Source organism: Thamnophis elegans, chromosome 3, assembly GCF_009769535.1.
Source record: "Thamnophis elegans isolate rThaEle1 chromosome 3, rThaEle1.pri, whole genome shotgun sequence".
In the NCBI taxonomy this organism is placed as follows: domain Eukaryota; kingdom Metazoa; phylum Chordata; class Lepidosauria; order Squamata; family Colubridae; genus Thamnophis; species Thamnophis elegans.
In genome coordinates, this window is record NC_045543.1 from 115,392,949 (window position 1) to 115,420,439 (window position 27,491).

Sequence of the window (27,491 nt, forward strand, 5' to 3'; positions counted from 1 at the left end):
TCTTTTTTTTTCATAAAAGAAGGAAATTCTCATAAACCCAGTACAGGAGTCTTGTACTGATTTGAGCTGCAAGTATTTTGTATGGATTTTTCTTTTAAAAGGAGGACTGTGTGGGCAATTGTGCCAGGCCCCACTCATGGTTCAATACTTTTCTTTCAAGGCAATAAAATTAATCAATTAAATTATAGTCCCAAGAAATGATTTCATTATTTTGTATTTCCCCACAGTTTTCGAGGCCATTGACTATAACAGATACTAAAAAATCAGAACAAAAAAAATTATGCTGACCAAAGGTACAGGGGAAAAAAATGTGGGTTTGAGGGGGGGGAATAGATATTTTGCCCCTGGTTTCCCTTTTTAAAAAAAAGGCCTTCCCCATCTTTATTTGTGTAGTCATTTCTATTCTCTGTAGCTTCTAAAAATTCAGTGAAATCCTAAGAGATCATATGGAAATTTCTTCCCCAAGGTTTTTTAGAGTAGGAAATAGGACATCCTCACAGTTAATATACATTTCTCCAGGCCTTGAGTTAGAAGAAAAATACTCTGGCATATTTTCTGCTGTCCATTGACTAAGATTTAATCCACCTGTCACGGCCCGGCATTCATGTTGCATACAAACAGAGATTCAGTTTGTTTGGTGAAAAACTTTTATCTCTATCTAAGAAACTACGTGATAAGCAGCACTAAATGACAATGATACAAAGGTAATCAAATCCAAGTCAGTTCTAACCAAGTTAACACCATCACTCATATATATATATACCATTACTCCACCCAGCTCCACCCACAACTCCATCCAGATGACACCCACCCACCATCACCAATCACCATGACCCACACCTTCAGCCACACCTCCACTCAGTATCATCATAGCCTCTTTCCTGGTTAGCCGCATCCGAGCAAAAGAGTTACATCAGAGTAGGTAGTTGCACCTGAGTAGAAGAGTTACATCAGAGTAGGCAGTTGCACCCGAGTAGAAGAACCACATATAGCTACAGACTCATAATCGACATCAGAGAGGCAACATCCACGTGGCAGCGTTAGTGGCATGTAAGCATGGCCGAGCGGGTATGGTGATGGACAGGTTTCCCCTGGATGGCAGCCTGAGGGCTGACACCACCCTAATAACAAGGCTTATCATGGATCAATGTACTTAAGACTTCAGTGTGGGCATGAATTTCTGCAATAGTCTTTGGGAATGATCTTGAGAGACAGGAGGAAACTCTACAGCCTGGACAATGGTCTAATAAATGAAATCTGAATCCAAAGTAAGGCTGGGGATAGAGAAAGCATCTCAGAAAGGGAACCTCCTTAGATTTCAATAGAACAAAAATAAGGGATGGGAGAAAAGTACTTCAGACTTGCAAGATTGTCTTATTGTACTCTTAACAATAAAGGGGGTGTTAGTACTCATATTTAGTCCATTTCATATGGATTATCTCAAAGAGATAACAATTTCCCTTCTTTGTTTTCCCCACCCATCTCTAGGCAATGGGGAAACCTATTGTCAATTGCTGTTCTTGAAATGTGATGTATCAGACTTGGGCAGGTGGTTAAATTTGCATAATTAGTTGCAGACTAATAGGTGCAGAAATACTTTGTGCCAATAAATAATCACTCAAGTGTAGGAGATGACCTGACATCCAGCTCTTTATAGTGGATTGGAAATAATAGTGCATTGAGAGAGATTTCACTTCAGCCTATCAACCTCCTCTAGCCCACTGACCTCTCAGGTGGGTTATACTTGGAATGACATCTAGCAGTCTTCCAGGAGGCTTATGTCTAGAAATAGTTCAGATCAGTGTGATAGAGAAGGGTTGCAGGATAAAGTGGACTCACTTGGAACAAAACCAGAATGGAACAAAAACAAAATGCCTGGATAGGATTTTGTGAAATGTGGGTCAGGCATACATGGGCAGACACTTCCATGGAAACCAGTTGTTTGTTTTTCTTTGGTCCATGCTAAAAGATTCTATAAGATTCTAAAAGATTCTAACAAATTCTAACAGATTCTAACAGAATAACAGAGTTGGAATTTTACCTTTAGGTCATCTAGTCCAACCCCCCAATCAAGCAGGAGACCCTATACCATTTTTGACAAATGGCAATCCAATCTCTTCTTGAAAGTCTCAAGTGATGAAGCTCCCACAACCTCTGAGGGCAACCTGTTCCATTGGTTGATTCTTCTCACTGTCAAGAAGTTCCTCCTTGTTTCTAGGTTGAATCTCTCCTTGGTCAGTTTTCATCCATTATTCCTTGTCTGACCTTCAGGTGCTTTGGAAAATAGCTTGACCCCTTCCTCTCTATGGCAGCCCCTCAAATATTGGAACACTGCTATCATGTCTCCCCTGGTCCTTCTCTTCACTAGACCAGCCATGCCCAGTTCCTGCAAAAATTCTTCATATGTTTTAGTCTCCAGTTCCCTAATCATCCTGGTTGCTCTTCTCTGTCCTTTTTCTAGAGTCTCAACATCTTTTTATAGTGTTTGTGAGAGAGTCTGGGAGTAAAGATATGTGCCTACAGTAGTGTCAATCAGCCAATTGAAACGTAACAAAACCCCGCAACTGACCTGCGAATATTGTTGTCATTGATCATTTTATCCCAAGACTTTTATAGATAGATGATGGGAAAGTTTACATTAAAACTGGCAAAGCTAAACATGCTAAGGTGCAGTAGAACAGGGGTTAAGCAAAGGCTACATCTTGAGAACATGGTTTCAAAAAATACACTTAGTGGGCCATTTTTGTACAGTAGTTATTTGGACATGAGAACAAATCCCTAGGCAGCCAGAATTGCTGCAAACTAAAGGACAGAGGTGTGAAACAGAGAAGAAGCAACTGCTTGCCACTTTGTAAGAACAAAGTAGATTCCTGAACACCATCACAGCAAATTAGAAAGACATTCAAATGAATGAATTAGAAAAATAGTAACGTCTCTTTTGTCAGACAAAAGCGGGAGGCACATCATTAAAAGTTATATGTGCATTCAGAATGGTAGCTTCTCAGTAATGGGCTTTTTCTATTATCTTCCAAATGATTAACTTGAAAATATAAAATATCTATTTAAAAAATAACTGAAGATCTTGAAATAGTGTTTATCTTTCTCAAACAGGTTAATAAAAAAAAACTATTTGTGGATTATGAGAAGCATCTAATTAAAATATTGCTTAGATTATTCACTTGAGAAAATTTAAATACCTCAGCTAGAAATCCTGAAGAAACCCTAAATATCAGATAATAAGTTACAGTGTTTCACTCTAGGCAGGAATATTCTCAGGGCCTAGACCAGGGTTGTCAAACTCGATTTCATTGAGGTCTGCATCAGGGTTGTGTTTGACCTCAGGGGCTTGAGAGTGGGCATCACTCCTGTCAGGGGTGCCTGTGGTGGCCCAAGCACTCTGCCAGCAAAAACAGGCTCCCGAATTCAGTTTTCAGCTGCCACAGCCTTGTGCAACCCTCTGCCAGTGAAAACGGAGCTCGGGATGGCTTCGTTTTCACTGGCAGAGGGTTGCAGGAGGCTGTTGCAGTTGAAAATGGGAGCCTGTTTTCGCTGGCAGCCTGTTTTCGCTGGCAGAAGCACTGCAGGGCGGTCTCTTGCTGTTTCCAGGGTGGCTCCAGGGACCAAATCTAAGTACCCCATGGGCATGGGATCCAGCCCCAGGGCCTTGGGTTTGACACCCCTGACCTAGATCAATGTTTCCCAATCTTGAAAATTCTCGCTTAAAGCTCTGTGTGAGTCTGTGCATGTCACAGACGCTTTGCAAATGAAAGGGTGGATAAAAGCCCCTTCAATAAATTATCAGATTGGCCCAAGGTCATTCAGTGAACTTCATGGCTCAGTGCAGATTGAAACTTGCACAATGTTCCAGGAGATCTTTTATAGAACGACCCAATTTTTAATATAGATTTTTTTCCCCAGCATAGGCTTCTTCTGTTTTGTTTTTTAAATCCTTCAGAACTTCAAAAAAAATTAAAGATCAAAACATTATATTTCTATTTGTAGGACATCGGTAATCCACGGCTCTCAGCTACCTTTCAACTCTACAAGAATTTAAAGGAACGGATAAGGATTTCTGACATCTTGCCCTGTGTTATGAAACAGTTGTGTCCATGGTGTTTTCAATTCCAGGTCCTTTCATGCAGTCAAGAGAAGGAAGGGAAAAAAGTGGCAAATGGAGAAGAGAAGGAAGAAGCTCTGGGTGTTTAGAGTGGAGGAAGGAAATGTTTAACTATGATTTGCTTTTACAGAAGACACCATGCAGAGTTGCTCAATAGTGGCATTAATGCAAAATGTTATTCCTTCCTAAACCATTTGGTATATTCTTTTACCTGTTAATCCATTATAAGAAAGAACACATTCATTTTTACCTACTTACAATACTTTTATTTTAATAAAAAAAATATTTTTTGATTTTAAACAAATGCAACATCCTTCTTTACATGCTATAAAAAGTGTATCAGTTGGTCACAAAAAGACTTTCGTGCATCTCTTCCACAGTCAACAATTCATATTAACTTAAGTATTTTAACTCAAATATTTATACATGTCACCATCATCATCTCTCCATTTTCATTTGACTATAATTGTTTAAGCGTCCTTCATCATAAAATATACCAAAATTTAATACATAGCCACATACTGGCCTTTCAATTACTATTTCTAAAATTCTCCACTAACACTAAATCCTTATGTCCTATTCTAGCTAAAAATCCATAATATTTAATAACAAAGTTTTCTAATCCTCCTTTCCAAATCACTGTTTAAAGTTTGCATCCAGTTTCCTTATGTTATACCCATATCTATATATATGTTGTTATTCTTATCCCTTCCTTTATTTGACTACATCCTGTATCATAACATTTTCCCCCTAATAATCAAAACTAATGTAATTCTTTATTATTATTATTATTATTATTATTAATAATAATAATAATAATAATATCAACCTTTATGTATAATCCAAAGGGATTGCTAATCTTCCTTACATGGGTGCCATTCAATATTCATATCCAATTATACTAACACTACACATTGTATACATTAATAACATTATCAGTTATTTATTTAAGCTATATCTATTATCAATACATTTCACTAAGTTTAACTAGTTTTAAATTATATTCTTCCATCTATCAACCTGTATCTTTCCAATAGCAAAACAGTCTCATATCTTCTGCCATTTGTGGTGTCAGTCCTCTAATCACCTTCTTGGTCAGCTTTGTATAGACTTCTCTTAGCAACTCCTTGCTTATAAGATCTCTCATATAATCTTGATGCCCTCTTTCTGTTTGCTTATTCAGCTTATCTTTGGTTGTCAGCGGTGTTATCAATGCTTTTGCTAATAGAATTTCTCTCTTTAAATCCATAGATTCTTTAGTTTTTTCTTCTTCTGTATCTTGCCCCCTGGAATAGATTTCCTCTCCATTTAATTCCTCTTTCAGTATTCCATTCTTTCCATTTTCAGAGACAAACCAATCACCATAAATATCAGCAGGTTTAATCTCTTTATATTCATTTTGCACTTCAATTTTTTGAGTTTCAACCACCCCTTTTTGCATTTGATAGACATCTTCAATTTCATCATCATATTTTATTGTTATGTGCTCTAAGTATTCCAGTTTTTTCTCTATTCTTTCATATGTATTTGATAATTTCTGTATTTCTGAAAGTATCTTTTGCAAACTTGAGACTTCTATTTTCTTTTGAAATTGTGCCATTCTAACAAACACAGCTGCTCTAGCTTAGAAGGTTAATAAAATTAAAGCATAGATTCACAAAGAACGTTGTTTTCACTTTTCTCTGATTATAAATATACTTCAAAGGGACATCTGTGTGCTTCCCTTATCACTCTCTGTAGCCAAGCAGTAAAACCTTGTATTGCCAAGTCAAAACAATCCGTAGAGAAAAAAGTGTTCCATTTTCAATACACAAAACTCCAATCAACAAATCCTCCCAGCCTCCGACCAGCATTAATACTGTTGAAAATCTAGTTTCCTTTTGTATCTTTTTTGTATTTCAAGTTAGAAAAAAGAGTCCAATCTTTAAATGAATTAGAAAAATACCCACAGCAATGAAAGAGGAAAACTTTAGTCCATAGGTTACAGAGAACAATAAAAGAAAAAATAGAAGAAGAAAACTTAATCCATCTGTTTCAAAAGGCTTGCATAAATTCCATCCATGAAAATAGCATATAAAAAGTAAGCTAACCACTGTCCAAAACCATTCAAAATTTAATCCTGCTGCTTGATTCTTCTATTCTCCAATTTAGATTAATTTTAAGTTTTTATAGGCAGTCTCTTTTTAAAACAGTAAAAGTTCCTCAACAGCTGGAAACACTTTCTCTTTCCGTATCCTTCTATTTTGGAGCCGCCCCGACTTTGTCAGTCTTGGCTGGATTTTTTGTTGCTGGCTTGAAGAACTTCTCTTGCTTCTTTCAGGGATTTTGCGATATCCCTGAGATCAGCAAGATGTATTCTTCCTGTTCACCATGTCTTCGGGACGGTTTAGGTCCGATTGGACCCCCCAGCAGCAAAAGTATTGGCTGCGGTCTCAGAGCACTGCACGTCCATCTCATCACGATGTTCTCCTTACAATACTTCTTGATTGATCAAAAACCAGCATTCCTGTGAACAGTTTATAACCCCATTAAAAATAGTGCTTATTTTTGAAAAACCAACAAAGAGTACAACACAATAAGCTCTGAGCTGAAGAAGCTTCTTAGCTGAGAAGCAAAACATCTTCAAAGAAAAACAAGGAAGTCCAGTTGCCTCTTGAAAAAGCACCTTTGGGACAACCATGACTTGGATGACTGAGAATTTCCACACACAATAAGCAGAAATATTTGGAGAATGAGACAGGGGGAATTAGACTGACAAAAGTAGTGTTGTAGCATTGCAGTACAAGCCCACACCTTTTCTGTATGCAGTGCAATGTTGCATGCATATCTCCAAGGGGTACAACTTATGACACAGTACCACAATACTAGTTTTGTCATTGCAACAAAAGGGAAGAATCCTGTCGATACTGCTGACAACCATTTGCAGTTAATGATAGTGATAAAAAACTTTATGAACAATCCTCACGTTTACAATGTTCACAGTTGTCTACCACAAAGGAAAGTTGAAACGTCATAAGCACAGTCGCAGTTTTACTTTGCGTAATGGTCAACTGTGGTTACTAAACAACGACCAACTGTAAAAGCAACAGCAGCAATAATAATAAATTCTGCTGCAAATATAATCGTAATAATAACAGGAGCAATAAAGAATGTGATAGTCTAGAAGCATCCATTAAAAAAAAATCAACCCAAGGTTTGAAATATATATGCTTTGTGAATCTTTTGAGGGAAGATGATCTAGAAATGGGCTCCTATCTATGAAAAACCCTTTCTCTTAATGCCACAACACCGCCCTTAATTTGTATGGCAGGAGAACCAGCCGTAGGTCCTCAAATGAAGAACTTAACTAAATATGGAACATGAGGCCCCGCCAGAGGGTCTGCTTTATAGGGTTAAAGACAGTATTTATGCGATCAGTTGCTAAGGTCTGTATCTATTTAACAATTTTGCAAAGCCAATAGAATCTCAAGCTAGTAGACTACACAATTTCCATCCAGATATGAGTACCAGTTTTAGTACTTTATTTAGAAAACAATGTTTAAAAATTGCCTGTGCAAGTAAAAAGATATACATACTTATAATCTTTCAAGTCACGCTTGTTTTCTAATTGCAGACAATCGTATTTACTGGCAAGTCAGGGCCATCTTAACAGCATTATGGGCCCTGGGCAAAGCAGTGTACTGGGGCCCCTACGACAACTGCTCACAGGAATAAAAATGTAAATGGTCGATAAAATTAAACATATACAGCATTTATTTTATTGGCACTTCCAACAAAATTGGTGTTGAAACATTAAAAACATGTGGGCTCGTCTCATCATCTAAGGAAAAAAAATCAATGTTAATTTCTATTAATGCATGTTAGTATTAATTTAACAATGCAGTAAAATGTAATAAACATGTTGCTGTATTTTTATGATACAAGATGCATTGAAGGGTTAACATACACAGATTAGTATGGGGCCCCTATGCTCTGGGGACCCACAGGCAAGTGCCCATCACTTAATCTGAAATACAAATACTTGCTTAAAAAGTATGTTTAGCATGGAATTATTAGAAGCTCCGCTACTCTTTGTATGCCAGATCCTTGTTTTGGTCTTTCTAGAACTCACAGTCTCTCTCTCTCTCTCTCTCTCTCTCTCTCTCTCTCTCTCTCTCTCTCTCTCTCTCTCTCTCTCTCTCTCTCTCTCCCCCTCCCTCCCTCCCTCCCTCCCCCTCCCTCCCTCCCTCTCTCCCCCCCCTCTCTCTTTTTGCCTGGTGGTGCCTTAACAATGCACCAAACTGACTTCACTAATACTATTAACTACCCTTATTTATTTATTTTTACAAAATATCTCTAAAAGTAAACCAGTACCCTGTTTCCTTAAATTCCAAATGTAGCTACTTATTAGTAGTAAACCAAACCAATCTAAATATTTCTCTCTCTTTATTTCCAATTTTTCCCGCAAAGCCTTTTTCTTCAATACAATTCACTGAGCTCAGTATTGCTCTAATAAATAATTTCGTTCGACCACAGACAAAATGAACAACAATAACAACAACAAACCATTTAGGATGGAAGTTAATTCTTGGGGATAGAAAACACTCAGACTTTAGCCCCCAAGTATAATTATAGTATTTCAGAAGAAGATTTAAAAAAAAAAGAATATAAGACATTGGAATGACTTTATTGCCATGCAATTACTGCAAGTCAGTAATTTTGAAAATATCCATCAATTTTGAAGGGGGTGGAGGGAATATAATGACACACTCAGATAACTGCAGCTATCAGAGGAATGAACTTTACAGCAAGGAATCCTCCTAAAGTATAAAATGTGAAGTAAGTATTTTACATAGATATAAACCAGTAATTAAAGCAAGACTAATTACAGCTAAGTAAATCCCTGAGGTAATAACTAACACCATGAACCTCAGCAGAAATACCTTGGATATGTTAAAGTTTCAAATTTAACATAGGATTTTAAATCTAAGAAAAACAGCTTTTCAGCTATTTCTGTCTCCCTGGATGGGCGTATCTGTTAATCCCAGTTGGGCTATACTAGCTGGTTAATGGTGAAATATGAAAACCAATTTCAAAGCATCCACTTTCTAAATGGTTGAAGACCAGGTAATAATTTCTAAAATACTGTTTTGCATACTAGCTTTCAAAGTAATTTACCATTCTCATGTCAGAATAGTACTTTGCCCCCAAATTTAGGAGGAGAAACCTTAGTGCAAAAACTACGTTTATTTCGTATGGAGCGGCTATCCAAAATCCAACATGATACTTGATAGACTTCTGCTTACATAGCTGGCTATCCACTCCTATCCTTTATACCTAAATCTATTCTTGAACATTTCCTTCTTCTCCAAGGAAGTCTCTCAGCTTCTGTGGACACCTTCAACGAGAAGAGAAGAATCCATTTGTTGTTATTTGGCAGCATGGATAATTAATGCTGTCTATTTTTTCTGCTTCTGTCCTATTTTATTATATAACGATTATTCTTAATCTTTTTTTTTTGGAAAATGTTTTTTATTGTTTTAATTAAACAAAATATATAAAAAAAGAATCGTCTTTCATTGCATCTTGTAGAAAGCATGTCGATTATTCTTAATCTTGATGTTATGTTTGGCTGTGATATTTTTATTGTACATCACACTGGGGCCTGTTAAGTGGTGGTGGTGGTGATCTATAAATAAAATAAATGAGCACATCTGGAACACAGTCATCTTGTTAAAAGGCCTTCTGACAGAAAGGGAGCAAATGTCTTCAAGGGATAGTTTAGCCGTACTACATAAAACTACTACAACTGGACTGGGGCTAGTCACTTCCTTATAGTTGCTTCCCCATTTTTGTGTCTGCCTCATTGATGGAATTATCAACAATGGGATGTCAGCTTCCTTTGAAACCCTCATTCTATTTTTCCACTGCATCCTCCATCTTTATTTTTTCCCTTACCACAGCAATTCTGATCAGAAGCAAAGAAGAGACAGCAGGATGCTATTGCTCCTTTGTGCTAGAGATGTCTCTTTGGGATCACTCTAGTGCAGTGTTTCTCAACCTTGGCAACTTGAAGATGTCTGGACTTCAACTCCCAGAATTCCCCAGCCAGGGAATGCATTCGCTGGCTGGGGAATTCTGGGAGTTGAAGTCCAGACATCTTCATGTTGCCAAGGTTGAGAAACACTGCTCTAGTGCGTCCTAAGCTAACTTACACAATGTCAATTTGAGGTTAGATGTTATATGAACATTATATTGCTCTGAATGGGTTTTGGATTATACGAAGTTGAATTTGTCTGACATCCAATTGAAACCTATTGCAAATGAAAGGAAGAAAGGCAACTGGAGATAAATTGCTATCCAAAGAACTCAATATCAACCAGAACTTTACTTTTGCTGTTGTTGTTGTTGTTGTTGTTGTTGTTGTTGTTGTTGGCCTTTTCATTTGGAGCAGATAAAACACAAGGAACGTCTTTCATTTTCACTTTCGTGTTTTGCAGCTCAGGATTCCATTAATACTTCCCTTTTCCCCCCTGCGCTATGCTGGGCTCTAGTTTGCAGTCAGTTCATACTGCACTGATGTATATTTCATTGCCCAAGGCTTAATTTTGATTTATTGTCCATCCATAAATTAGAAAAATATGCTCTGGAATTCCATCCCGCTGAAAAGCTGTGCCTGATGTCAGGGGACTGGGTGATATTTAAGATGTCAGAAATACATATTGGATTAGCGTGCTTTGTTTCCCCACAACAGCAGGTGTTTAATCATAGCTGATGGCTGAAGTTAAATGCATTAGGACAGCATCAGCCAAGAAGATGGAGTTTTTCTAAACCATATAAACTCCAGATAAATAACTCAAAACTAATTGTGTGGCCACATCTTAGATACATTTTTATTTACTTAATATATTAAACCACGAAAATAGCCTCTGGCACTTAACTTTCCATTTACGATCCTGCGTAAATGCCTTATATTAGTAAGTGGATGCGTCTTCAAACACTGCTGCATTGCCCTTTCTTGGTTAGCAATGGGTTTTGATATTTCATAGTAGCATTAAAAAGGGAGGAAAAAAGGAATTTATCACTTACATAAGGATGGTAGGAAGGCTTTTTTTATCATTTGTATTTGTTCCTCTAAGAACAACATTTGGGTATAAATACTGACTTTGGTAATGTTAATAGTAGATCAAATACGATACATGCAAAGCATTCTCAAGGGTATTCTTTTAAAAATGTTGAGTGTTTCTTTGTTGCTGTTATGGTAGCTGTTTTGCTTATGTTAATCAGCATTCTCTGTGTATAGAAAAATGATCAGTCCTGGTCTTGAACAATTTAGCTGGAGGCCGGAGAGAAGCAGCTTAGGAGAGCAAACATTTTCAAGGTCAACCGGTGAACTGTAACAAGCCAGCGAGATTCATGGCAAGAATGGTATATTTTGACACTACAGCGATTTGATTAAAAGAAAAAGTAATGGGTTTAAACAGTCACTATGAGGATGTAGCCAGACTTTGTTAGCTTTTCGCAAATTACTTAACAAGCCAGTGATGAAACTGGAAATAGGACTATTTTATATAAAGAAAATGAGACAATATTACTTTGCAGCATCACTAATAAGGGTAGTCTTTTCAAGTATGCATCCAATGTCATCATTTTCCCATACGTTATAATGTTAGAGGGTCTCTAAGCACATCCACTTAGAAGTTCCATTATAATCAATCCTGTCAATATTTTTTTAAAAAAAATCAATTTTTTTCAAGAAAGGGTTCTTTGACATCATGCAATGTTTATCCTGTAATAGTTCTGAATTACTATTATTATTATTATTATTATTATTATTATTATTATTATTTCAAGAATTCAGTTCAAGAATTCAAGATTTTAGATTGTCAAGGTGCACTGAAAGGTTTAAGTGGGGAAATCAAGGAAGTTTTCATGTCTGACTTCATATATGGTAATGTACACTGTGATATATTAGAATGATATTTTCTCTACCCTGTGTTTGTGAGAAAACATGTGTAGAATGCTGATGAAGCTCAAAGCAGAATAGTAAATTTAAAAAAAGAGTTTGGATAAAAGATGAACTATCACTTCCCTTTCCATTGTTGTCGTACCTTCTAAAGTTCAACGAACAGGATACTCAGAGAACAGTAAGTTAAGCAGAAAAATAAGCCTATGTGTAGCTCTCACTGAGCCTTATTACTAAGATACTCTTTCTTTCCCCCTAGTTAAGTAGAAAAAAGAGATTATGTCTGCAATATTCAAAAGGTCTTTCTCTATATGTGCTTATCCATTGTATTAAAATGTATTGGAACTCCTTTTATTCTACTTTTTCCATAGTTAAATCACCCTTATTTGTATTAATGCTAAAGTAGTGTTTTCCCTCTTAAGCCAATAGCATCCAATGACAGCTGCAAAATTTGTAAATCTGTTTTATTCTCCAGCCTGTTATGTCAGGGGTGAAAAAGAATGATGACTCATGAATAAGAGCAAAACTGTACTTCTTGGTCATTTCAGCTTAATATGCCATTAATTTGCTGTTATCTCCATAAAGAGCCAAACATATTAGACAGAAAGCACCAAAATATCCTGCCTACCATTTTGGTTTGGCATTAAAATGGAGTAATAGAAAAATAATGCAACAGTTAAAAGAAGTGATAATGAAATATTACAATATGGAAATGATTGGATCATGTACCCTTCCCTTCCACATTATCTTCTAAACAGAGCACATGGAAAGAAATCAACATGTCTTGCATAAAGTAAGGAAAAGAAGAGAATTCCAAGTTAAAATAATACATAAGATGGCTCTCTTTATAAGTTTGTTTTTTAAAAAACAAAACGTATTTATGAATGTGTCCTGATAATAAACATATTTATTACAGAAATTACCAGAAAGGCATACAGATATGTAATAAAATGTCAGTGGAAATACATTTTTTAAAATTCTGCTTAAATTAGGGAAAGAAATTAACATAAAACAATAAAATGTAAATACTAGAGCGCAAAAAAATTAATTACTTAAAACCAATCACAACATGATAACACTATTTTGCAAAGGTATAAAAGAAGAACATGTTCAGTTTTAAAATAGAGTAATATAAAATGTCAAAATTTAATCCGAATTGTGAATTACATTTTCATGTTTCTAGTCAGGTTAAGTAATAATTGCTTGTTTCACTATCTGTTTCCTAAATATACAAGCTCTGAAACAGAATTTGGCAACTTTAAAGAAGAGACATCATTGTATGGTGTGCCAGTAGAAATGAACCTGTCTGGTCTTCAGGGGAACTGATTTAGAGATGGAGTTCAGTACAAGTGACAAATTTCATCATATAATCAGCAGTACAACAACAGATGACCCACCGTTTCAATAACTCTTGAATGATACAGATAGTCTCTCTATGCAGTGAATATACTGTTTTCTCCCTTTCAACAATTCTGAAGGCACTGTGTTAAACTGGCTTAAGCTGAAGACACTAAGAAGATTTTATAATTTTTAAATAAAATTTTATTGGGACAAAAGGAGGAAAACCTAGATTTTTCCTTTCAAAGGAAGCGAAGTCCCTAGAATTATCTCTCTTTCATATGTATATCTATTGTTTGCTGTTTGACAACTTTTTTAGTTTGGATAAAACCCAAAGAAGGCAGAACATTATTAACAGACCAATATTTTGCCATTTTGCCTCCATGGTAATCTTTCAAATTGAATGCAAATTATTTCATGGTATCAGTGAAACTAAATCTTCAAGGAATAAGGTTAACTTAAGTAGGTAGGTGATAATATCTATACAAAACCATTTTTGTACTGAACTAAAACTCTTACTCAAAGAGTGGGATGCAAGGGACCCCAAAGATAGCCCTCAAAGGAGGTTGAACTGTTTCCAGAAGTGATAGGTCCTAGCACAGGTCTTTGTCCTATGTAGCATACAGATTCTCATTTTGGAAAAGAACTTAAATCGCACACCTCTGAGGACTGCACTACAATATCTCTAGGGGAAGACACCCAGACATCTGAACATTGAATGTTCTATCTTACATCCACTGATCTTCCAACCATATTTAATTAAATATGTGAGGAAAACCATAATTTTGGCCTTCAGAACATTTATAATAAGCTCTTTTTCAAGATAGTAGGAAGAAATCTCTGGGATTCCCTGAAGAAATCCCAGAAATAAGTCCTAAGCTAAAATGAAAGAATAGCCTATCATTTACATGTAACAAGGTATGAACTTGTCTATTAGCCATTATTCTAGGTGAAAGCTATAATTAGAGACTGCTTGGACCAATAAGATTTTTGTAGAAGTTAAACAAAACACCTGCTTTAAGTCTTTGTTTATAAAAACAAACAAAACAAAAAAATATAATCTGAGGATTCAATGAATCATCATGCATATGTTTTTGTATAAGTCCTAAGTAAGGGCAAGAAGCTGATGGTTTATTATAGGTGCTTCAAGCTTTCTCCATAATATAACCCAGTGTTTTTCAAAACTGGCAACTTTGAAAAGTTTGGAGAATTTCTTCAAGATATTCAACTATCTTCCAAATTCAAAATCAAATCTCAGTCACAATCCAGAAATCTACACCCACTTTCTTTAACTTAGTGTCCTTTTGATATGTTAGAATTTGTATCATGGCCTGTTAAGTTGAAAGCAGTACATGTCAATTAATACTGTATTAAATTTAAAAGAAAATAGTACTACATATAGCTATAGGATAATTACTATAAATGTGGTAAATTTAAATTTTAATGTTTCTATTTTAGCTATTCTTCACTCAGGCTATTTGCGATACAAAACACATTAGTCTATAATGAAGACAATTTCTGTCCTCATGCCTTTGATAAGATATAATTGAATAGAGAATGGAACTCCCAGATGTTTAACAATTATTTAGAAATAAGGGAAGATTTATTTTATTTGTAGTACTTAGCCCTATCGATGAATAATTTCTGAGGTGATTTATTATAGATCACAGACTTAATAAATCAACAATAAAACCATAGTTGGCAACAATAAAAGAACAGTGCTTAAAACAACTGCAGCATAAAAATACAACGGATGTTTGTCTGATGCCCAGAAGGCAAGATTATGGGTAAGAGAATCCTCAAGCAGGTATCACAACCAGAAATATCTATAAAAAAATACTATAATACTGTTCCTGTTTTTTTATTTTTTATAATTGCAATAAAGCTTTTTTTTAAAAGCATTCCACACATGAAAATAATGCTTACATTTCCTTTGGTTGTTTTATACCTGATATTTTTCCTTTCAGAGATTCCATAGAATCTTTCTCCTCTTTTTAAACCTCATAAGCATATTCATGCTGTACTGGAGCATAAATTTGTAATCACATACATAGTGGCAGATCCTTTCAGATATCCAGGGGGGCCTACACCCCTTTTAATTTCTGTGAATTTAGGCCAGGTGCAAATTTTAAAAAATGGTGACACATGAAAACAAAACAAGATACCATATAAAGAGTGAGACCCAATTTTAGTGCTGTTTAATTTACAGACCTGAATTCATGCCTAAATGCCTATTCCTTGTTGGGAATGCAATCAAAATTATTTTTAATTTTTAATCAATCAGAGAGAGATATAATAATCTCCTTTAAAAAGTTATTCTGTCTGGTTCTGACACAATGGCTGCACTGAAATACTGTGGACAAATATTCAATATGTAGTATTGTTTTAAGAAATTATTTACATTTAGTTTGAAATCTTATTTTCTTCAGATTAAAGTTCCAGGCCTTCAAAAGCTATGATAATGAAATGTTCACCTTTTATATTAATATTATTAATTTTCACTGGTGCAGACTGAAAAAAATATTTGTGAGTGCATCTCATTAGAACAGTTTGCACCTATGTATGTCCCTGTACTTTGTTCTGACATAACTGAAAAGTGCTAAGCATTATTTTTAATTCAGGAATTGAAAACTTGTTCTATTCATGTTTAACCTACTTAAAGCATTAAATATATTAAAGAAAAAGGTAAAGGTTCCCGTCGCACGTATGTGTTAGTCATTCCCAAATTCTAGGGGTGTGTGTGTGCTCATCTCTGTTTCAAAGCCAAAGAGCCAGCGCTGTCCTAAGAAGTTTCCGTGGTCATGTGGCTGGAATGACTAAATGTTGAAGGCGCATGGAGCACTGTTACAAAGGTGGTTCCTCTTTTCCTACTTGCATTTTTATGTACTTTCAAACTGCTAAGTTGGCAGAAACTGGGACAAGTAATGGGAGGTCACTCCGTTATGCAGCGCTAGGGATTCAAACTGCCAAACTGCCTATCTTTCTGATCAATAAGCTCAGTGTCTTAGCCACTGAGCCACTGTGCCACTACATTCCTGTTATTAAACATATTAGGCTGCCTTAATTTATTATATTCAATGATTTTTCCTTTCTCTATAGGTTTCTTCACCCAACTTGTAGCTATCAATCCATAATTAAAGCCTTTATGAACACTTATATAAAACACAGGTTGGAATATATAACTCAAGCATTATCCCCCCCCCCCCCCAAAAGCATGTTTTGGATCCATACATTTGTTCCTAGATGGATCGTCATCCAAAATTCTCATTCATTATCTTCCTCCAATGCCAATTCCATCTTGAAGAGAACTAGGAAAGCAGCCTTGATTTTTGAGGGACAGCAATGTCCAGATAGACTGTCTATGGCTGTGAGCTGCTGTTTTCCTCCTTTATTTATGTTTTTTATCATTGCTCAGCTCAGCCACACAAGGCAAATTGTATTTAATAAATTAGCCTAAGGGATTCCGCAAGTGGTTTGAGTGCTATGCTTCCTCTAGTTAAGGAAAACATTTATATTCCTCTTCTCTTTGCCTTTCTTGCCAGAAAGGGTAACCAGAGGGCAGGGGCAGGGAACAAAAGGGGGTGCATGTGTGTATGTATGGGGGGGAGGGTGTTGACAGCTTTCTTCCCTCGGCCAAGGGGAAAAAATCCACTTCAGTCACAGGGGAGCCCTGTGGGCTGTGGGCGTTGGGAGGGGGGAAGAGGGAGCCTGAGCTGTTGGCCTTTCTTCCCTCTTGGGAGACTAGGCCGCCTCAGGCTGAAGGATCTACCACAGCTTTTTCTTAACAGAGCCACTCGCCACCCCCTTGCCGGTGTTGAACATTAAACTCCACCAACGGGCCTCTTTAACAGCTCCCCATGAAATAATAATTCATTATGCTGCTAGGAGGGAAGAAAGGGAGTGTAAGTATCTTGATGGGATTAGAGAAAAACCCCTGCAGAGATGATTTAGTAGCCGTGATAATTCACTTAATAGGAGCCTAGGGTAAATTGCCAGACATTGAAATGTAACTGAACCAGCCTTGGAAGGATGCACTGTAGGGCTGCATGGGTAGGATAACAGGCTTCATTAGCAATATTTAAGAGATTCCATATATGAATGAGTAATAAAAAAGCAGAATTATTTCATCCACCTCTTCTTGGTGGCCTTTAACTTTATCTGTCTGAATATCAAATTGGAAATGGCACGATAGCAACACATTTTGGAAACTGTTCTTTTAGCTGTTATTTATATGGTTGGTTTAGTTTCTCATTTGTTAACCTTTCAAAAGGAATATCTCTAAAACATGCATAACTGCACAATTGGAATTTGAAAGAAATTGCACAGAGAAAGGTAATAGCATAGATCCAACTGCCCAAAACAGAAGGTCTTTTTCTATTATATTTGGGATCTTGAAAATAATCTATTTTTGTAAGCAGTGTAAACTTCGGAGCAGAATTGTAGGGGCCGCATTTCTTATTACCTGAAGTTACAGATCTTAGATCCCAATCAAAATAGTAAAATGTAGCAACTAATTTCCATGTTAAGTTGCTTACAAGGAAAAATGTTTACTTCTATGATTGAAGGAAGTTAGCATAACTAATAGGCAAGTTAGAAAGGAAGCTGTTAATGAAAGCCTGCCTGTCTGATCAATACCAAACTTTTAAATCGTTGTTGTTGTTGTTAATATTCAACACTTATTTATGGAAATGGAAACCATTATACCTGAAACAAATGGGTAGTAGGCTTGAGGAAGAAATGCATGGACATAAAATACAAACTCTGCTTGCAAGGTATTTGACAAAGAGGATTTTTCTTTGAAAGGGTTTTGTATTTTTGAATTAGAAACAAACATCAGCATTGGCAATGGTGAGAGGGTTCCCACTTAATGTTTTAAGGAATGGGGAGGAGATGAACCCCAGGTGATGATGCCAAGTACCCTGGAAGGAACTGACGACTTCACCCCTCTTCCTCGGTGGTACCTCTGCCACTGTAGAGTTACCTGTAGAAGAAAGCTTTCTCTTTGGCTCTGTTTTAGGTGGGGAGAAGGGAAACAGTGAAGAGTGAAAGCAGAAGACAGTGAAGAGCAGTACCTTTTATTTTCTAGAGCTAGTCTAGCGATGCAGCAAAGCATGAACTAGTTTGCTCTCTTTGTGACTGGCTTGAGAAGGTTCAGAATTCTCTCTTCTTTTGTGCAGATCAAGGCAAGCTACTGGAGAAAGTAGATGGCCTCTATGTTTTCCTTTTCCCACTGAGTTGGCTGCAAGAGTCAAAGAGTACTAGCATCAAAGTATTATGCTCTTGCTTTTACATCACCAAAGGTGATGGAATAACATTTAGCCACATAGCTTTTCCCATAACAAGGAACTTGAGACATGTCTGAAAAGAAAACACAGGCAAAACAAGTGGAGGAACCAGTTGACTCTAACTGGTGTCCTCTGGCAGAACTTCCTGGCTGGAGTCATCAGATGGTTGAGGACTTTACCCTTAGCAACAATGTTGGATGGGGGAATAGATACCTCTTTAACTATTCTACTGCTGACTGAAAAATGTATATTCATGTACCAACCATTTTGCAGTTCATTCAACGATAGCTCCATAAATCATTTTCATCAATCATTTTATATGTTCTATCCATGTTGTATTCTTGGTAAAATACAGCTGTGGTTTATCATTGCCTTCTCGGGTGCAGTATGTTAATGCCTTTATCATTATCACTAAAATGGTCAGCTACCTTTAACAACTTCCTATATTGCTGCTGTCAAATAGAGGGGCCTGCTTGGTTTAGCCAGGCATCTGGGATGTACCTCATGCCTTGGGTGGGATTATATACTCTTGATTTACACTCTTCATGGATCTTCCCTTATCTATTCTAGCAACATCTCACAATGATGAGATGATACAGCGGAATTATAAAATTGAACTGCATTGGAAATATACTTTCAGCAAACTGTTTTGCAATGAATAGGAGAAGCAGAATGCTTTCTCCAGGGTATTACTGAAACTCATGCATTACACTGAAGAGTATAAAACTGTGAGATGAATTAAGGCTTTATTCATGTTCGAAAGCCTGGGGTACAGCTCCAACTGGTTTCCAAAAGTTATCAAATATGAATATGATCGAATGGGATAATTATCTTATCAAATTGGAGATAATTATAATTATATACCACTTTCTATTTGAGCTTATAACAGTGATGAATGGGTCATATACGTATGATCAATCCTCAAAATTCTAGCCATCTCAATATCCTGTGGTGATGCCATCACCATCTGCAACCTTCCTTGAAGGCTTTCTACAACCAAAGTCAATGAGGAATCTAGCAGGAGACATCCTTAACTAATGACTCATGGTGAATTGCTTAACAATGGCAACCAAAAAGCCACAATTTTATTGCTAAGTTGCATAGTCATATGCAGTGGTGAGATGCTGCTTGTGTAACAACCGGTTCGGTGAGAGAGCGCTTTGCATGCATGCCTAAAACCCTTGTGCGCGGCACTGAAAATGGAGCATTTAAAACCTCAGCTACTTACCTTCCAAGTCAGCAACAATAAGTAAAACAGTGAGTGGTGGGGGGAGGGGAATAAGCTGTGCCACGTGATTGAGATGAACTAGAAATCAGAAAATAAAGGACAGGATAGGGCAGGGGTAGGTGGGGCCAGCTGATCATTGATGCTACCAGTTTGTCCGAACCGGCTGAATACCAACTCTGGTTGTTATATATGCAAATGTTCCCTGTTACCAGCTCTCTGATTGGCTGGTCATTTGACAGTTGCTTTGGGCTCGAGTATAAATACCCTGACAGTTGCAGGGACGTTTTGAATCGCTGTCATCTCACAATAAACATCTTACTCTCTGATTCCATGGCTCCTGCGTCGTTCCCTCAACATATTTAACACTGGTCATATAATAATACATTTTATATACTGCATGGAATGATGGAAATTCTGGTCCTAACTGCCACTGCTAATTAAGGATTCCTTGTTTGGGGTTTTTTTTCTTGGTTCCACATGTTTCTTTTTGAATGCCCTGACAAGCCACTTAAAAAACATTTCAGATAAGATGGCTGCCAAATCCAATGAGTTACCTTTTTATATTTTGTCCCATGCATAGGCCATTTCCTGTGCTTGCCTGGACTGCTTTTGAAGCAGCTACGGGTGTCTTCCCAAAGGATGCAGCTACTTTAACATTTTGATGTGAGTCACTAAACTCATGATAATATACTTTACAAAGCAACACACACGCGCACACATCTGTGAGATGAGAGAATTAGAGCACCCTACAAATGTATGAAGTTGAAACAAATTGTTGCTGTGTTAGTCTTAACGCTGCGATTGGTTGATTGATTGATTACATTTCTGAATGTAAGGCCCATCTCCTTCAAACAGACACTTCTGATTCTAATTAAAATCATCTCAGATAGGTAAATTTGCAGCTTAATATACTGTATAAAATGCTGAAACAAGTTACTTATATAGAATATGGTCTCTTCCTATATAGCAAATTCTTATAGTCATAAGAATATTAACAATATAGTCAATTTACTTTATACAATATGAGTTTATACTGGCGTTTTTATTTTTATTTCTATTGTGCCGCTGTAGAGATGCTGTTTTATATAATACGATAAACCAGTTTGAAATGCAGCAAGGAGATTCTTCCTCAAATAAAACTAACGCTATTAATAACCACAACTGTCAATTCAGAACAAGACAAGTGTTTTAATAAATCTTCACTAATACCCCATACAAATATGAAAGAATGACTATCTTCCTCTGTTCCCAGGTGACCACTGCCTGTGATGACTTTGAATAATTCTCTCTAGTGGAAGGCAGCCAACTTGGTCCATTATTCCAGATGGCCAGCTCCAATTTGAAGTTCTGCAAATGGTCCTCGGCATTTAGGAAGGCTCCTTCAATTTTATTTCAGAGGCAGGGAAAGATTGACTAGTAAAACGGATACATTTTCTTACCTAAGTAACCAAAATTACATACCGAAATGCAAACATGTATTTTAGTAACTCACTATTTTAAAAGCTCCACTCACTTACCGTATATTCAAGGCACAAATAATTGCCTTTTAATTAAGAAAAGATGCAACAATGCCTTCTCAAGTATACTATTGTTCAGCCACCAATGAATTGGGAGGGGAAAGATGCTACAAGACATCCAACTATGTAAAGTTCTGATTCCCATAGAGGAAATACAATTTATGATGCTGTGATGTTATAGAAAATATTTTTTTTTAAAAAAAATGGCTGGTAAATAAGTAACAACAAAGTTACTTATATATAAAATAAAGTTCTACAAGCAATGTGTATCAGTCTCTGCAGTGAAAAACAATAATATTTATATATCCAAATAGATGTTTTACAGTTCCTTTGTAGTCCATGATAAATGGAAGGAAAGATGGCATGATGTCCTCCTGGAAAAAAAGGAACTGAATCAGTTATTTGGTAATGAAAACAGTTTGAATTACAGCATGGATCCTAAAATATACAGTAATTATTTTAGAAACATGATAGAGTAGGGAAAGTTGGTCAGCAAAGAGAAAAAGATGTGTTAGGGCACCATAGGCAAGAACGTATAACAGGATAATAGAGTTAGAAGGTATCTTGGAAGTCTTTTAGTCCAATCCCCTGCTCAAACAGGAAACCCTACACTGTTCCAGACAAGTGGCTGTCACGTTTTTTCAGACAAGTGGCTTAAAAATTCTAGTAATGGAGCACCCACAACTTCTGAATGCAAGCAATTCCACTATAGCACTAGCAATAGCAGTTAGACTTATATACTGCTTCATAGGGCTTTCAGCCCTCTCTAAGCGGTTTACAGAGTCAGCATATCGCCCCCACAGTCTGGGTCCTCATTTCACCCACCTCGGAAGGATGGAAGGCTGAGTCAACCTTGAGCCGGTGAGATTAGAACCGCTGAACTGAAGATAACAGTCAGCTGGAGTGGCCTGCAGTACCGCACCCTAACCACTGTGCCACCTCGGCTCACTAATTAATTGTTCTCACTGTCAGGAAATGTCTCCTTAGTTCGAGGTAGTTTCTCTCCTTGATTAGTTTCTATCCATTGTTTCTTATCTTGCCTTCTGGTCTTTGGAAAACAGGTTGACACAGTGGTAGGTTCCTACTGGTTTGGACAAGTTCAGCCGAACCGGTAGTGGTTTGGCGGCCTGGGTTGCTGGAACTGGCAGCAATCCAGGCCTGCCACACCTCTGAACCTATCTTGTTTTTCACTTCTGCGCATGCGCAGAACAATTTTTATTATGCTGCACATGTGCGCACAGTGTGCACCAAGCATGTGCATCATGCATCAAGTGTGCACAGCATGCGCAGCGGGCATAAAGCGCACACAGCACACGTCAAGCATCCACACGCGTGCATATGAGCGAACTGGTCTGCTGGAACCCACCCCTTTTTATGTCACCCCAGTCTTTATTTTCACTAGGCTAGACAAACCCAATTCCTGCAACCATTCTTTATATATTTTAGCCTCCACCCCGTTCATCATCTTTGTTGCTCTTTTCTGCACTCTTTCCAAAGTCTCTACATCTTTTTTATAATATGGTGACCAAAACTGCAGTATTCTATATGTAGGTCTTACTATGGATTTATAAAGTGGTACTAATACTTCATGTGATCTTGATTCTATCCCTCTGTTAATGCAACCTAGGATTGTGTTGGCTTTTTTGGCTGCTGCCATACGCTTCTGGTTCATAGTTAAGTGGTTGTCTTCTAGGACTCCAAGATCCCTCTCATAGTTACTTCTATTGTGTGTGTGTGGGGGGGGATGAAACTTTGATATTGGGTTTTCCTGATTAGATAGACTTGTTGTTATAGAAATGGCTAGTTTATACTATTATGTAAAAGTAAAACACTGAGGTTTGATGTTAATGCCTTATTATACTGCACCAAAGGCACTTGGAAGTAATGTCTTTTTTTCTCCCCCCACTTGCTTTCTCCAATTTCTTTTCCCCTCTCCCTTCCATAACTTCCCTACTATTTACTTTTGTATTTTCTTTGTATGTTATATTATATACTAATAAATTTGATAAATGTGAATTATTTCTATTGAGCTAGGTTTCACTTAAGCTGTACTTGTACATTCGGTTTTTCTTGCCTAAGTGTAAAACCTTATTTTTCTCACCATTGAATTTCATTTTGTTAGATTGTTCAAATCCATTGAGATCCATCTGGATCTTGAACTTATCTTCTGGAATGTTGGTTTTTCTAGCCAGTTTAGTGTCATCTGCAAATTTGATGAGTTCCCTTTCTATTCCCTTATTTAAATCATTTATGAAGATGTTGAAGATTACTGGGTCTAAAATGGAATATTTGGATACCACATTGCTTACTTTCTTCCATGTAGATGTACTTCCATTGAGGACTACATGTTGAGTGCAACTTGTCAGCCAGTTACAAATCCATCTAGTGGTGATGCTGTGTAGCCTACATTTTTTTTAGCTTACCAAGAAGTAGGTTGTGGTCTACTTTGTCAAGTAGACCACATCCTACTTCTGCCTTGCTGTAATCCAAGTATACTATATCCACTGCATTTTGCTGCTCCACTAATTTAGTCACTATGTCAAAGAATGAAATATTTGTTTCGTATGATCTGCTTTTTTACCTATGCCCCTAGGCACATTAATATTGTACAATACCAATTTTATTTGACATATAGTCAATAATGTAATATTAATCCATGAAAGGCTTAAACTGTGTTTCTCTCTCTCTCTCTTCTTTCTTTCTTTCTTTCTTTCTTTCTTTCTTTCTTTCACCTTACTGAGATACTGGAAAAGGAATATTTTTATTTCTTATTCACACATAATACTGATAGTGAACCCTTTTCATTTTCATACAGAGATATAGAGGTCCAGTGTTGAGAACAAATGGGTTGCTGCCAAGAAAACCTAAGGGTTGTGTCCATGTAAATATAAGGAGTTCATTTTGACCAAAAAGTGATTTTATCTTTACCTTACATAATAGTAATAATGTCCTTACAAATAAAATACATTATCAGTAGTAATATTATCATTCAGTATGATCACATTTTCATTCAATAGACTATTCTAAGATTATATACATTAGATTACAGGTACAAATTAGATTTCAAGTCAAAACCAGCTTTACATTTGACTTCTTATATTCTTAAGAGAGAAATTGGGTCAAGAGACTATTCTTATAGTCTACAAGTAAGTTCAATAAAACCAAATGTTAACAAGTGTTGAAACACACATTATAAATATGGTAGATGCATAGATAGACTGGATATTGGGGAAAGTGATGTTAAAGATTATGAACATTAAGATTTATATTAATCTATAAGCCTATTAAAGTCCAGTAAAACCTGTCCTTCAGACCTCCTGTTAAAAGATATTGCTTCCCTGAGGGGACCACTAAATTTAGGGCCAAATTATTTTCCCATAAAGAACAATGAAAAGAAAATGATTATATTAAGTCTACTTCTACTCTGGTTTCTTTTCAATGTTCTGCTAAAAGTGATTCCAAATAGTAAGATAATATTGATTCTGACCTTGTTAATGAATCTGAAGAATTTTAAGTAATGTCTGACTCATCTAAATCCATTCTGTATGAGTGTTAACTGAAAACCAACATTTCAACAAATTGTTAATGGCTTCAGTGTAGACACATTTGCACCCACAAGTTTAAAGCAGATGAGCATTTTGCATGAATATTACAACTGCAAAGCTTTTACTCCCAAATAGTCCCAAATAGTCTTTGATCAGCTTAAATCATGTCTTCATTCTTCAAGCTATCTTCTAATACCTCTTTTTAAAGAGGCTCACCAGTTCTTCAAGGAGAGGGGGGAAATATATAGGAGGAAAATTCCATTCTATTAGTAAATGCTGTATCATCAAGATACATACACCTGGAAAGAGTTGGCTGATTGAAAATTTCAAGCAAAAGAATTAGTTTGTACTTTCTTTATGATCTGACTGACAAGTAGTTCTTAAGCTGTTGCTAAAATGCCATTTTATGAATAACTCATGTGTTAATATATGGGAACATGCAATAATTTTTATGTACATCTGTGATAACTACCCCTCACCAAAGAGATACATTGAACAGTTGGTCACCTACCGGGAACTACACTAATTATGACTTGTGAATTACTTTCTCCATGAAATCACAATTTTTACAATGACTATATATAGATTATGAATTTTGCAGAAGGCTTATTGCCTGGGGTGAGACTTTAGCTGTTTAAGTACTGTTATCCTGGTAGAATATTCATTTAGATTTTCATGCTCTACTCAGCACCTTGACTGTCCTTAGAGTTTCACACTTGGATTAAAAATACATTGGATTCATCAAGCATATTGTTAGTAAAATGAACTGGGATTTCCCTACTGCATACCATGTTCTGCGATTTTCTGGCAGGAAATGAATTAGAGACCAAACAGATGTGTTAGAAACTTTTGCCGCATCTTTGCTTCAAGTAAAAACTGACCCGTAATTACTCATATACTTTACTATTGAGTTGTGAATAACAAAGGTGTACTAGCCTTCTGGTAATATGACTAATTTTTTTAGAAGTGCCCATTATTAGGGTTGTGCTTTGCAACAACCTTTTAATACTAAAATGAGAATGTTGCAGGTGATGATCATGCATACCTTCTATTCATGGATCATGCATATATCCATAGATTCATGCATATGTCCTTATATTAACAAACAAGGAATATTTTAATAGGTATAATGCATAATGTGCACATAATAGGTGTGTGACAGAAGTTCAGAAGTGACAGAATGTGGTAGGTGGCAAAAAAAAATCACTAAAAAATTCTTCTACAATACCTTTAATTATGATGGCATGAAGTTTATTAGCTGTTGAGATCAGAAGATTAAATATTTTTCAGAAGGTAGCTTCACTTTGGATGACCTGTAAAATAATAATTATTCATTGGTTGGACGTAGGAGGGAATTGCTGCAAATTTCCCTCTAATTTGAAGAATGTATGCAGAAGACATGGAGGCAGTAATGGTAAAAGATAAAGCTGCCTCACACTGAGCTTGACATCTAGAAATCTCTTGGAGATCATCATGCAGTTTTCCTGGCAACAATATGAAGATAGTTTGGTACTGCCTTTTTCCAGGATGTTTTTCAAAATCCCGGTGTAGCTTACAGCTCTGAGATTTCCAAATACGAAGCTGGGATGATCCTACTTAGGTTGGTTTTTTTAAGATTGTTGAAGATGAGCTACGTTCTTCATAGCCAACAAAAATAAAAGTCAAATATTGACTTCTTCAATGCTCAAAGATTCTTTTAGAAGATCTATCCACTGACCTGAACTAACCCACCTGGAAGATCAGCATCCTTACTTCCCTTTGACCAAATGAAATGGCTTTGGGCAAAGCTGCTATTGCAGGCAGATTGGCCACATTTTGAAGATCATGTTATGTCTGCTAAATAAATAGAACATTGAAGAGGATGTTTCTACTTCATAATCCCAGATGCTTGTGCACAGATTGTGAAAGTTGTGGGTAAAACTCATTTCCTGGCCATTTTTGGTCCATGAACCCAAGAAAATGATGTGCCTGATGGTAATAAGGCCTTTCCTTGAGCAGGACAAACTATGCTAAGAATATGCTTAGGATTGTAAGAAATTGTTATGCTTAGATACCAGTAGTATAAAAACAAAAGATTTGGGAATGGAACAAATCTGTGCCAAGTTGCTTCATATTGTAGAAGAAAATTAATCATATTTGTATGAAAAAAAAAATCATAAGCCTGAAGCTTTAGAGGGAATTGTACAATTGACAATCAAATGGAGCTTAAAGGGAGTGATGAGGTTTTCAGCTAAAAGACCTGAAATAATAATAATAAAAAAGAAGTGTTATAGTGGGAAAAAATGTCAACAGTAAATCATAAGATTTTGCCCTACTGAGCTACTTGCCAGCTCTACAGCTTCCTGGGTTCTTATTACAGGAAAAGACTAACTTTCATGGTCAATAAAACTTTAGAAATGCATGTAGGGATGTAAATCATATATTGTGACATCCCCCCCCCCCAAATGACTAATTGTACAAGATAAATGATGGAAGTATGGGGTCCTCGCCTGGTAATCTATTCCTTCATTTGTTTT